Source organism: Mesoplodon densirostris, chromosome 7, assembly GCF_025265405.1.
Source record: "Mesoplodon densirostris isolate mMesDen1 chromosome 7, mMesDen1 primary haplotype, whole genome shotgun sequence".
NCBI lineage: Eukaryota > Metazoa > Chordata > Mammalia > Artiodactyla > Ziphiidae > Mesoplodon > Mesoplodon densirostris.
Window position 1 is genome coordinate 55,750,831 of NC_082667.1, and position 12,685 is coordinate 55,763,515.

Below are 12,685 nucleotides of genomic sequence, written 5' to 3' on the forward strand. Positions count from 1 at the left end.
TATCTCTCCATTGGTTTGTGTCATCTTTGATTTCATTCATTAGTGTCTTACAGTCTTCTGAGTACAGGTCTTTTACCTCCTTAGGTAGGTTTATTCCTAGGTATTTTATTCTTTTTGTTGCAATGGTGAATGGGATTGTTTCCTTAATTTCTCTTTCTGATCTTTCATAGGTAGTGGATAGGAATGCAAGAGATTTCTGTGCATTAATTTTGTATTCTGCAACTTTACCAAATTCATTGATTAGCTCTAGTAGTTTTCTGGTGGCATCTTTAGGATTCTCTATGTATAGTATCATGTCATCTGCAAACAATGACAGTTTTATTTCTTCTTTTCCAATTTGGATTCCTTTTATTTCTTTTTCTTCTCTGATTGCCATGGCTAGGACTTCCAAAACTTTGTTGAATAATAGTGGCGAGAGTGGACATCCTTGTCTGGTTGCTGATCTTAGAGGAAATGCTTTTAGTTTTTCACCATTGAGAATGATGTTGGCTGTGGGTTTGTCGTATATGGCCTTTGTTATGTTGAGGCATGTTCCCTCTATGCCCACTTTCTGGAGAGTTTTTTATCATAAATCGGTGTTGAATTTTGTCAAAAGCTTTTTCTGCATCTATTGAGATGATCATATGGTTTTTATTCTTCAATATGTTAATATGGTGTATTACATTGATTGATTTTCATATATTGAAGAATCCTTGCATCCCTGGCACAAATTGCACTTGGTCATGGTGTATGATCCTTTTAATGTGTTGATGGATTCTGTTTGCTAGTATTTTGTTGAGGATTTTTGCATCTATATTCATCAGTGATATTGGTCTGTAATTTTCTTTTTTTGTAGTATCTTTTTCTGGCTTGGGTATCAGAGTGATGCTGGCCTTGTAGACCGAATTTGGGAGTGTTCCTTCTGCAATTTTTTGGAAGAGTTTGAGAAGGGTGGGTGTTAGCTCATCTCTAAATGTTTGATAGAATTCACCTGTGAAGCCATCTGGTCCTGGACTTTTGTTTGTTGGAAGATTTTTAATCAGTTTCAATTTCATTACTTGTGATTGGTCTGTTCATATTTCTGTTTCTTCCTGGTTCAGTCTTGTAAGGTTATACCTTTCTAAGGATTTGTCCATTTCTTCCAGGTTGTCCATTTTTTTGGCCCAGAGTTGCTTGTAGTAGTCTCTTATGATGCTTTGTATTTCTGTGGTGTCCATTTTAACTTCTCCTTTTCATTCCTGATTTTATTGATTTCAGTCCTCTCCCTCTTTTCCTTGATGAGTCTGGCTAAAGGTTTATCAATTTTGTTTATCTTCTCAAAGAACCAGCTCTTAGTTTTATTGATATTTGATATTGTTTTCTTTGTTTCTATTTCATTTATTTCTGCTCTGATCTTTATGATTTCTTTCCTTCTACTAAGTTTGGGTTTTGTTTGTTCTTCTTTCTCTAATTCCATTAGGTGTAAGGTTAGATTGTTTAATTGAGATTTTTCTTGTTTCTTGAGGTAGGATTGTATTGCTATAAACTTCCCTCTTAGAATTGCTTTCGCTGCATCCCATAGGTTTTGGATCATTGTGTTTTCATTTTCTTTTGTTTCTACGTATTTTTTTATTTCCTCTTTGATTCCTTCAGTGATCTATTGGTTATTTAGTATTGTATTGTTTAGCCTCCATGTGCTTGTGTTTTTTACATTTTTTTCCCTGTAATTGATTTCTAATCTCATAACGTTGTGGTCAGAAAAGATGCTTGATATGATTTCAGTTTTCTTCAATTTACTGAGGCTTGATTTGTGACCCAATATGTGATCTATCGTGGAGAATGTTCTGTGTGTACATGAGAAGAAAGTGTAATCTGCTGTTTTCGGATGGAATGTCCTATAAATATCATTTAAATCTATCTGGTCTATTGTGTCATTTAAAGCTTGTGTTTCCTTACTAATTTTATGTCTGGATGATCTGTTCATTGGTGCAAGTGAGGTGTTAAATTCCCCCACTATTATTGTGTTACTGTCGATTTCCTCTTTTATGGCTATTAGCATTTGCCTTATATATCGAGGGTGCATATATATTTATAATTGTTATATCTTCTTCTTGGATTGATCCCTTGATCATTATATAGTGTCCCTTCTTGTCTCTTGTAATGTTCTTTTTTTTACAGTCTATTTTATCTGATATGAATATTGCTACTTCACATTTCTTTTGATTTCCATTTGCATGGAATATCTTTTTTCATCCCCTCACTTTCAGTCTGTATGTGTCCTTAGGTCTGAAGTGGGTCTCTTGTAGGCAGCATATATATGGGTCTTGTTTTTGTATCCATCCAGTGAGCCTGTGTCTTTTGGTTTGAACATTTAATCCATTCATGTTTAAGGTAATTATCAACATGTGTGTTCCTATTACCATTTTCTTAATTGTTTTGGGTTTGTTTTTGTAGGTCCTTTTCTTTGCTTGTGTTTCCCACTAGAGAAGTTCCTTTAGCATTTGTTGCAGAGCTGGTTTGGTGGTGCTGAATTCTCTTAGCTTTTGCTTGTCTGTAAAGCTTTTGCTTTCTCCATTGAATCTGAATGAGATCCTTGCCGGGTAGAGTAGTCTTGGTTGTAGGTTCTTCCCTTTCATCACTTTAAGTATGTCCTGCCACTCCCTTCTGGCTTGTAGAGTTTCTGCTGAGAAATCAGCTGTTAACCTTATGGGAGTTCCACTGTATGTTATTTGTTGTTTTTCCCTTGTTGCTTTTTTTTTAAATTTAATTTTGGCTGCATTGGGTCTTCACTGCTATGCGTGGGCTTTCTCTAGTTGTGGTGAGTGGTGGTTACTCTTTGTTGTGGTGCATGGGCTTCTCATTGCGGTGGCTTCTCTTGTTGTGGAGCACAGACTCTAGGCATGCGGGCTTCAGTAGTTGTAGTACACAGGCTTGGTAGTTGTGGCTCATGGGCTCTAGGGCCCAGGCTCAGTAGTTGTGGTGCACAGGCTTAGTTGCTCCGTGGCATGTGGGATCTTCCTAGACCAGGGCTCAAACCTGTGTCCCCTGCATTGGGAGGTGGACTTTTAACCACTGGGCCACCAGGGAAGTCCTCCCTTGTTGCTTTTAATAAATTTTCTTTGTCTTTAATTTTTGTCAGTTTGATTACTATGTGTCTCAGCATGTTTCTCCTTGGGTTTATCCTGCCTCGGACTCTCTACACTTCCTGGACTTCAGTGGCTATTTCCTTTCCCATGTTAGGGACGTTTTCAACTATAATCTCTTCACATATTTTCTCTGGTCCTTTCTCTCTCTCTTCTCCTTCTGGGACCCCTATAATGTGAATGTTGGTGTGTTTAATGTTGTCCCAGCTCTCTCTTAGGCTGTCTTCATTTCTTTTCATTCTTTTTTCTTTATTCTGTTCTGCCGCAGTGATTTCCACCATTCTGTCTTCCAGGTCATTTATCCATTCTATACCCCAGTTATTCTGCTATTGATTCCTTTTAGTGCATTTTTCTTTTTAGTTATTGTATTATTCATCTCTGTTTGTTTGTTCTTTAATTCTTCTAGGTGTTTTTTCTTTAATTCTTCTAGGTCTTTGTTAAATATTTCTTTCATCTTCTCAATCTTTGCCTCCATTCTTTTTCCGAGGTCCTGGATCATCTTCACTATCACTATTCTGAATTCTTTTTCTGGAAGGTTGCCTATCTCCACTTCATTTAGTTGTTTTTCTGGGGTTTTATCTTGTTCCTTCATCTGGTACATAGTCCTCTGCCTTTTCATTTTGTCTGTCTTTCTGTGAATGTGGTTTTCGTTTCACAGGCTACAGGATTGTAGTTCTTCTTTCTTCCACTGTCTGACCTCTGGTGGATGAGGCTATCTAATAGGCTTGTGCAAGCTTCCTGATGGGAGGGACTTGTGGTGGGTAGAGCTGGGTGTTGCTGTGGTGGGCAGAGCTCAGTAAAACTTTAATCTGCTTGTCTGCTGATGGGTGGGGCTGAGTTCCCTCCCTGTTGGTTGTTTGGCCTGAGGCGACCCAGCATTGGAGCCTACAGGCTCTTTGGTGGCACTAATGGCAGACTCTGGGGGGGCTCACGCCAAGGAGTGCTTCCCAGAGCTTCTGCTGCCCTTGTCCTTCCCTGGTGAGCCACAGCCACCCCCTGCCTCTGCAGGAGTCCTTCCAACACTAGGAGGTAGGTCTGGTTCAGTCTCCTATGGGGTCACTGCTCCTTCCCCCTTGGTCCTCATGTGCACATTACTTTGTGTGTGCCCTCCCCGAGTGGAGTCTCTGTTTGCCCCTGTCCTGTCGAAGTCCTGCAGTCAAATCCTGCTAACCTTCAACGTCTGATTCTCTGGGAACTCCTCCTCCCATTGCCAGACTCCCAGGTTGGGAAGCCTGATGTGGGGCTCAGAACCTTCACTCCAGTGGGTGGACTTCTGTGGCATAATTGTTCTCCAGTTTGTGAGTCACCCACCCAGTGGTTGTGGGATTTGATTTTATTGTGATTGTGCCCCTCCTACCTTCTCCCTTTGGCTTCTCCTTTGTCTTTGAATGTGAGGTGTCTATTTTAGTGAGTTCCAGTGTCTTCCTGTCCATGATTGTTCAGCAGTTAGTTGTGATTCTGGTGCTCTCCCAAGAGGAAGTGAGCGCATGTCCTTCTACTCTGCCATCTTGAACCAATCCTTTTTATATTTTAGAGATGTAAAGTGACGTATCTAGGGAAGAAATAATGTGAGGACTAGGATTTTTAAAATTTATTTATTTATTTATTTGGCTGCGTTGGGTCTTAGTTGCGGCACGCAGGCTCTTCGTTGCGGTGTGCGAGCTCTCTAGTTGCGACCTGCGGGCTCTCTATTTGTGGCACGCAGGCTCTCTAGTTGTGGAGCATGGGCTCCAGAGCAAGTGGGCTCAGTTGTTGCAGCACGCAGGCTCTCTAGTTGTCGTGCATGGGCTCTAGAGTGCACAGGCTTATTTGCCCTACGGCATGTGGGATCTCAGTTCCCCAACCAGGGATTGAACCCACACCCCCTGCATTGGAAGACAGATTCTTAACTACTGGACCACCAGGGAAGCCCCGAGGGCTGGGATTTGCTTTAAAATACTTCCACAGAAAAAGGAGAAGGATAGATAAAGCAAGTGTGGCAAAATCCTAACAATTGTTGAATCTGAATGATGGGTATTTTTTATAATATTCTTTCCAATTTTATTTATTTAAAATTTTTTGTATTAAGAAAAGGTAGTGGGGGGCTTCCCTGGTGGCGCAGTGGTTGAGAGTCTGCCTGCTGATGCAGGGGACATGGGTTCGTGCCCCGGTCCGGGAAGATCCCACATGCCGCGGAGCGGCTAGGCCCGTGAGCCATGGCCACTGAGCCTGCGCGTCCGGAGCCTGTGCTCCTCAACAGGAGAGGCTGCAACAGTGAAAGGCCCACGTACAGCAAAAAATAAATAAATGAATAAAAGGTAGTGGGAACAGGCAAAATACAAATCTTCTGGATGATAATTCAGCCTAACCCTTGAAAGTCAATGGAGCAAATAAATGGGAAAAGTTTTTGTAATACAGACTAACTTGCTGTTCTTTAGTTGTCAGCTCACACTATGTGGTAAAACAACCTGATGTCAGTGATCACACCTTGGATGATGTCATCATGGCCAAAGGAAGGGCTGTTGGTGGGTGTAACAGTTCTTTCTCTCTCACCTCTCTTTTTTTGGTAACACCTGAAGTGGCACCTCAGCACAGCCAAGGAGAGTACAGAGCAGTTTTCAGTGTTCTTTTGCATCCAAAAACTGCTAATCACACTCAGTGCCTTTGCTGATTCACTGAGGAATAACTTTTAGTCCTGTAAGTAGATCTCAAGATTGAAATCGGAACTTGGAAGAATTTAACAAGCATGTTGCCCATATCCCACTTTTCCTGACATTTCCTCCATGCCTGCCCTGTTTGAGTAAGGGTGCTGGGTGAAGGAAGAAGAATTTTTTTTTTTTTTTGATGAAGGATTACAAAACTCAGGGATGCAAATTCAGCCAAGTGTGTGGCCCCTCTCCATTCCAGAACCTGGGGCAGGCAGACATGACAAATTGATCACAGATTTCTTTTTCTCTGTACTCTGCTTGCCATACTACTCCTGGTAGCACCATACTGATGAAATTGTTACCAAACCAAACTTGGGTCCACTTGTCTGCATGCAGTAAAGCCAATCTACTGACACCAGGTTGTGGTGAAGGAAAGGGCAGCACTTATTGCAAGGGCCAAGCAAGGAGTCCAGGCAACTAGAGCTTAAAAGACACAAACTCCCCAATGGCTTTCAGGGAAAGATTTTTGTTTTTAACATCTTTATTGGAGTATAATTGCTTTACAATGTTGTGTTAGTTTCTGCTGTATAACAAAGTGAATCAGCTATACATATACATATATCCCCATATCTCCTCCCTCTTGTGTTCAGGGAAAGATTTTTAAAGACAGGGTGAGGGAAGAGAGCTGTGGAGTGTATGATCAGCTCGTGGACATTCTTCTGATTGGTTGGTGGTAAGGTAATTGGGAATCAACATCATCAACGTTTTGGTTCCAACTGGTCTGGGGTCTACAGGCTTGTGGGCAGCATCCAGTTACCTTCTTCCACCTGGTGGGGGTTTCAGTATCTGTAAAACATCTCAAAGGATGTGGCTCAGAATATTATCTATAGCCCTTTAGGAGGAGCTAAAAGGAATTAAAAGTCCTTGACTTTGTTTAATGGCTAAACTATTATTATTTTGTCTTACTTGACTGTTTTCCTTTCTTTCTGCATTTTGCCACTTCTCTGATTAAATTTATTCTTTGAATCTTAGGGAAGGAGGCTAAAGTTTTTCTATGGACGAGAGGCAGGGAGAGGATGTCTGGGGGGATGGGGTGGTCCTGTTCTGGGAAGGCCGCACAGGGTCCTGCTCAGCTACAAAATAACTCCTACTCAAAAACATCTTCAGGGCTTCCCTGGTGGCACAGTGGTTGAGAGTCCACCTGCAGATGCAGGGGACACGGGTTCGTGCCCTGATCCGGGAGTATCCCACATGCCGTGGAGCGGCTGGGCCCGTGAGCCACGGCCGCTGAGCTTGCACGTCCGGAGCCTGTGCTCCGCAACGGGAGAGGCCACAGCAGTGAGAGGCCCGAGTACTGCAAAAAAAAAAAAAATCTTCAGACTAGATTATAAAGCATTTGCTTAGCTGTATTTTTTACCTTTTACAAACAAGAAGAAAAATACTTTGACTAGAAACTCAAGGAATTTAGATTAGATTGGATTTGAGGAAGAGCCTCATGTGAGGAGGTTGAAATCTGTGAATAATTACTTAGAAATATTAAGATATTTTTCTTAAGAGACCTATTAAAACTGGGTAGATTCTTTTTTTTCTTTTTTTTGTTTTAAATGTGGCCACATGACATTGCTTGTGGGATCCCTGACCAGGGATAGGACGTGTACCCTCGGCAGTGAAAGTGCAGAGTCCTAACCACTGGACCACCAGGGAATTCCATATTTTTAAAAAAATTCTGGGCAGATTCTTATTGTCTGGAGTGGTCTAGGACTAATGAGGCTGAGCACCATCTTTTGGCCTATGTCAGGGCATCTGGCATTTTTGCCTGCCCAGCATCCCTTTTCCCTCCTCCTTATAATAGAATACTCTACTTTGAGGAAATCTGTCTGTTTGCATAGGTCTGCCCCTTCTCTTCTACATGGGGTGAGCAGGCTTAGCCAGTCGGATTACCCCATTTCCTTGAACACAGAAGTTAATACATGGATGGGCACATAACTCTAGCTGGGCACACTAAATTCTAGCCATCATTTTTCAGCCAGATCTTTTGGAGAAAAAGCATTGAGTTGATAAAGTGGCTGGCTGTGAAACGGGTTGCTGATGGCTACAATGCCCTTCACATGGACAGAGCCAACAAAACCGAAACGCTGGAAACAGTTGAAAAGAAAGTCGTCCTTAAACCATTTGACCCTTTGGTTCTAACTGTGCTAGAAGCAAGATTAACTCCTGGATAATTTAAATATGAGCAAATTGTCTTTTTTTTCTCCCTTAGCTAGTTTGAATTGGGTTAGTGTCATTTCCAGGGAAAGCCTTAATTAGCATGGCATGTGAGATGCTTCATTCATTCCATTAACATTTATTAAGGTGTTGCAGTCACTTTGACACCCTGGAGATACAGGAAAAATAAAACAAGACAATCATTATTTCAAGGTGCTACAGTTAAAGAGACAGTTATGATACAGTACTAATATAATAGATGACACATAGTGCTTAATATGTTCCGAGCACTATTCTAAACATTTTATATATACTAACTTATTTAATTTTTTTTTTTTTTTTTTTTGTGGTACGTGGACCCCTCACTGTTGTGGCCTCTTCCGTTGCGGAGCACAGGCTCCGGACGTGCAGGCTCAGCAGCCATGGCTCACGGGCCCAGCCGCTCCATGGTATGTGGGATACTCCCGGACCGGGGCACAAACCCGTGTCCCCTGCATCTGCAGGTGGACTCTCAACCACTGTGCCACCAGGGAAGCCCCTAACTTATTTAATTTTTACAACAACCCTTTGATACAGGTTCTGTTACTTTTTCCATTTTAGAGATAGGGAAAATCAGGCACAGAGAGGTTAAGGAAATTGCCAAAGTTTACCCACTTCAGAAATAGAAGATCTGCGATTCAAACCCAACTAGGTTGGCGTTTAACCACAACATTCTAGAGCTTCATTATACCTAAAGGTCAATGTTGGAGTTATCCTGGAGAATAATCAATAATAATGGCCACCATTCACTGAATGCTTCTTATGTGCCCAGCCCTGTGCTAGGTGCATTCCTGCCTTAACACATTAAATATTTTCAAGAATTTAATGCAAAGATTATATATTGTATAGTTGAGGGAACTGAGGCTCAGAGAGGTTAAGTGGCTTGCCCAGATCACACAGCTGACAAATGGCAAAGCATAAATTTGGATCCAGACATGTCTGCTTCCAAAGGCTTTCTTCTTTCTGTCATGTTTCTCTAAGGACCATACCTTCTAGCTTTTCCCCTAGAGGTGTGGCATATATAGGATGCTTATGACTGGCTGCGAGTGACTGGGAAATGGAGCCAACAGTGGGAGTCCTTTAATGCCAGAGAGTGTGGCATATTTTGTTCACAGCAGTGCTCTTGGAATTTGTGTATACCTTGCAACCTGATAGTCCTCAGAATATATCTGCTGTAGTGGAGGGAGATTAAGAAATTCATCGGAAGTGTCTCTTTGGGAGAATAAAAAGGATGTTATTTGTTTATTTTTGTGGCAGCCTTTCAAGTGTTGAAGAAGGAGTAACTTGCTTTTGTTCTGTTTTTTGCCTTCAGACCATATCTGTGAATAAGAAGGCTCTTGGATAAGGTATGTGTCAGGTATACTGAGGACAAAGTGCACATTTAATTAGAAAACCAGGGAATAAAAGGCAGTATTTGGAGTGGGGGAGATTTCTATAATCCCTAACAGGCATTTTTATCTAATAAAATCACACCCAGTACAGGAGAAGCTCTTAAGGTGCCTCCATGTAACCAACTCACAGGATTAACTGATGCTCTCCATTCCTTCTGGAAAACTTATCAACAAAGGCATAGCTGTGTGCTTCTGTGCCCAAACATTTATTGAGTGCTTAACAAGATTTTTATATAGATTAACTCATTAAATCCTTACAATACCACCATTTTACAGGTGAGAAAAATATAGCATGAGGAAGTTAAATAACTCAGCACCAGTTAGTTAGATGCTTACCAGGAGTCAGTGATGTTTGCTAACAAACCAATTTTTGCCAGGCACACATAGTATAATTTAATTAAATAAAGTAAATCTGTGAAATATGAGTGTAAAGAGAGATTGAGCTATTATTTCTATGAAAACTAAATTGAATGTTTTGGAAAGGTTTGATAATGATTCACTTTGTTGTACAACAGAAACAAACACAGCATTGTGAAGCAATACTCCAATAAAGATGTATTAACACAAAAAGGTTGCTGTTGAGTTAGGTATGAGCAAAACCACTGCTCTTTCCTGTCTCTATGACTGGACCTGCTCTGCTAATTAGAAGTTCTTTTCTATGTTTTCCTCCTTCAGATGCTTCCTCCAGATCGATCTCCTCTGAGAAGCCTTCTCAGACAGCCTGAGTTTTACCAGTTCTGTGACTCAGCAGCAAGTTGCTTAATCTCTCTGAACCTCACAGTCTGTATCTGTGAGACAGAGATAATAATATCTACCTTGCAGGATTGTTGTAGAAATTAAGTGGGGTTATCTGGGCCATAGTAAGTACTCAACAAATGGCAAAAATTATGGTGTGCTTGTTCTTTTGCTGGGGGCTATGGAAACAGATGAATGAGATAGTCCCTGGCTCCAGAAGCTGAAGACTAGCACAGGACTCTCTGTCTGCTTTTGGCTCCACTTGCCCTTTAGTGAGCTGAAGCAGATTTTCACAAATGTAAATGGAAACTTTTCTAGGTGTTTTTAGACACTGACACCATTATGTCATCCAAATTCTCAGTTAGCATTTGAGTAACTCATCCTGAAGGCCTGGAATGCATCAGCACAGAGATCATCTTATATTTAGTCACTAAATGATTTGTCCTGAAGCCTAAAGGGGCCGTTGGAATGCCTTCAAAGGAACAGTTTCCAAATCACGGAGGCCACATGGAGGAGGCTCTGGAATTTCTTCAAGTTGGGTTCAAATCATGGCTCTTTGACCTCAGGAAACTTACACAGTAACTCTGAGTATCAATTTCTTCATCAGAAAAATGGGGGTAATGATTCTCATTTCATAGGCGGTAACAAGAAACAGATGAGATGAAGTGTGAAGTGTTCAGCACAGTACTTGGCATGACCTAATAAATGTTAGTTTCTGGGCTTCCCTGGTGGCGCAGTGGTTGAGAGTCCGCCTGCCGATGCAGGGGACACGGGTTCGTGTCCCAGTCCAGGAAGATCCCACATGCCGCAGAGCGGCTGGGCCCGTGAGCCATGGCCGCAGAGCCTGCGCGTCTGGAGCCTGTGCTCTGCAGCGGGAGAGGCCACAACAGTGAGAGGCCCGCATACCGCAAAAAAAAAAAAAAAAAAAGTTAGTTTCTAATAAGTGAATATGAGTAGGTAGGAATGTGGTGGGCACACAGCTAACCTATGAGCTAAGGAATTGCAAGTAGGCCTTTGTTCAACACTTTCTTTGTGCTATCATCACAAAGACTCTAGTCTGGATAGCCCATTGGTCTGACCCTGCACACGGTCTCCTCTTAGTCTTCCAGTGGAAATGACTAATACTCAAATTCTTATTCCATTATTTAACTTGCAGAGTTGTCTTGAGTGAGGCAATCAGCCTCTGGGAGCCTCAGTTTGTTTATAACATGCAGATACAAGTGCCTACCTTGCAAGAGTTATGAAAGGAATAGAAATAATGAAAAGCATGTAAGAGTGCTGACACACGTACTCAATGAATTGTGGCTAGTTATAGTATAGTAGGAGGCCTTTATCTAACTAGAAGTTGGTCAATTGATCAAAAAAGTTGATTAAAGCAGGAAATCTTAGGACTTCCCTGATGGCGCAGTGGTTAAGAATCCACCTGCCAATGCAGGAGACACAGGTTTGAGCCCTGGTCCGGGAAGATCCTACATGCTGAGGAACAACCAAGCCCGTGCGCCACAACTACTGAGCCTGTGCTCTAGAGCCCACAAGCCACAACTACTTAAGCCCACACACCTAGAGCCCGTGCTCCACAACAAGAGAAGTCACCACAACGAGAAGCCCAGTCACCGCAACGAGAAGCCCGTTCACCGCAACGAAGAGTAGCCCCTGCTCGCCGCAACTAGAGAAAGCCTGAGTGCAGCAACAAAGACCCAACACAGCCAATAAATAAATTAATTTTTAAAAAAGCAGGGAATCATTAAAAAAAAGATACAATCTTTCCTTCCCTCACCATGTCCTCCCAGTACCACTGAGATCATCAAACCTGTTAACTTCATCCCTAATGGTGGCTCCCATCCCCATTCCTGGCCATATGACAGACATGAGTCACCTACCTACAAAGGCTAGAAATTCTGCTCCAGGCATAAAGTTTGGTTTGCAACCTTGCAGATTTTCCTGCTCAGAGACCAGATAAATGACCACAGGCCAGAGCAGGATGAGAAAAGTGTGGGGGTGGCATTCACCATGGACCACAGAAGAGGAAGATGTGGAGAGATCAGAAATGGGGGGAGGTGGTTCAGGAGGTTTGAAGGGAGGAGGAACCATGAAGTGGGAACTGCTTCAGTGACCAGCTGTCCCTCATTCTGCTGTCTGGAGTGGACCATGCATGGCCTACAGAATTGAGCTGCCCCCAAGCATCTCATTTGGAATGAGTTCTTTTGCCCTGGAGGGCTTGGCAAGCTTTCCTTCCCCATCTGACCTTTCATATGTTAGCAACGTTGACTCTTGTCAGCCTCAGAACATAGGGAGAGGGAATATGGCCTGCTGGAGAGGTTATGATGTCCTGAAAGGAAATCCTGACGCTGCTGTCAAAGTAGGAATAGACAGAACCAGTTTGAGCTGACCTCTGTGTTGGGATGATGGTGGAACACCCCACCTTTTTATGCATATTGCAAATTGCAAACTCTATGGATTTAGGGCTCTGTGTTTCTAAGTCAAATTGGAGGCTACTCCCACTCTGGACTGGGAGCCATATAGTCAAGGCAAAAGCCACCTGCCACAGGTGATGCTCATATTATAATCAAACGCACACTTCTGATTT

The 12,685-nt window shown here is 42.2% G+C and overlaps 1 long non-coding RNA gene across 1 annotated transcript in view; it reads left to right on the top strand.

Moving 5' to 3' along the window:
• Positions 1-12,685, top strand: part of LOC132492979 (uncharacterized) — a 79,875-nt gene that overhangs the window by 50,374 nt on the left and 16,816 nt on the right. The window lies entirely within an intron of this gene.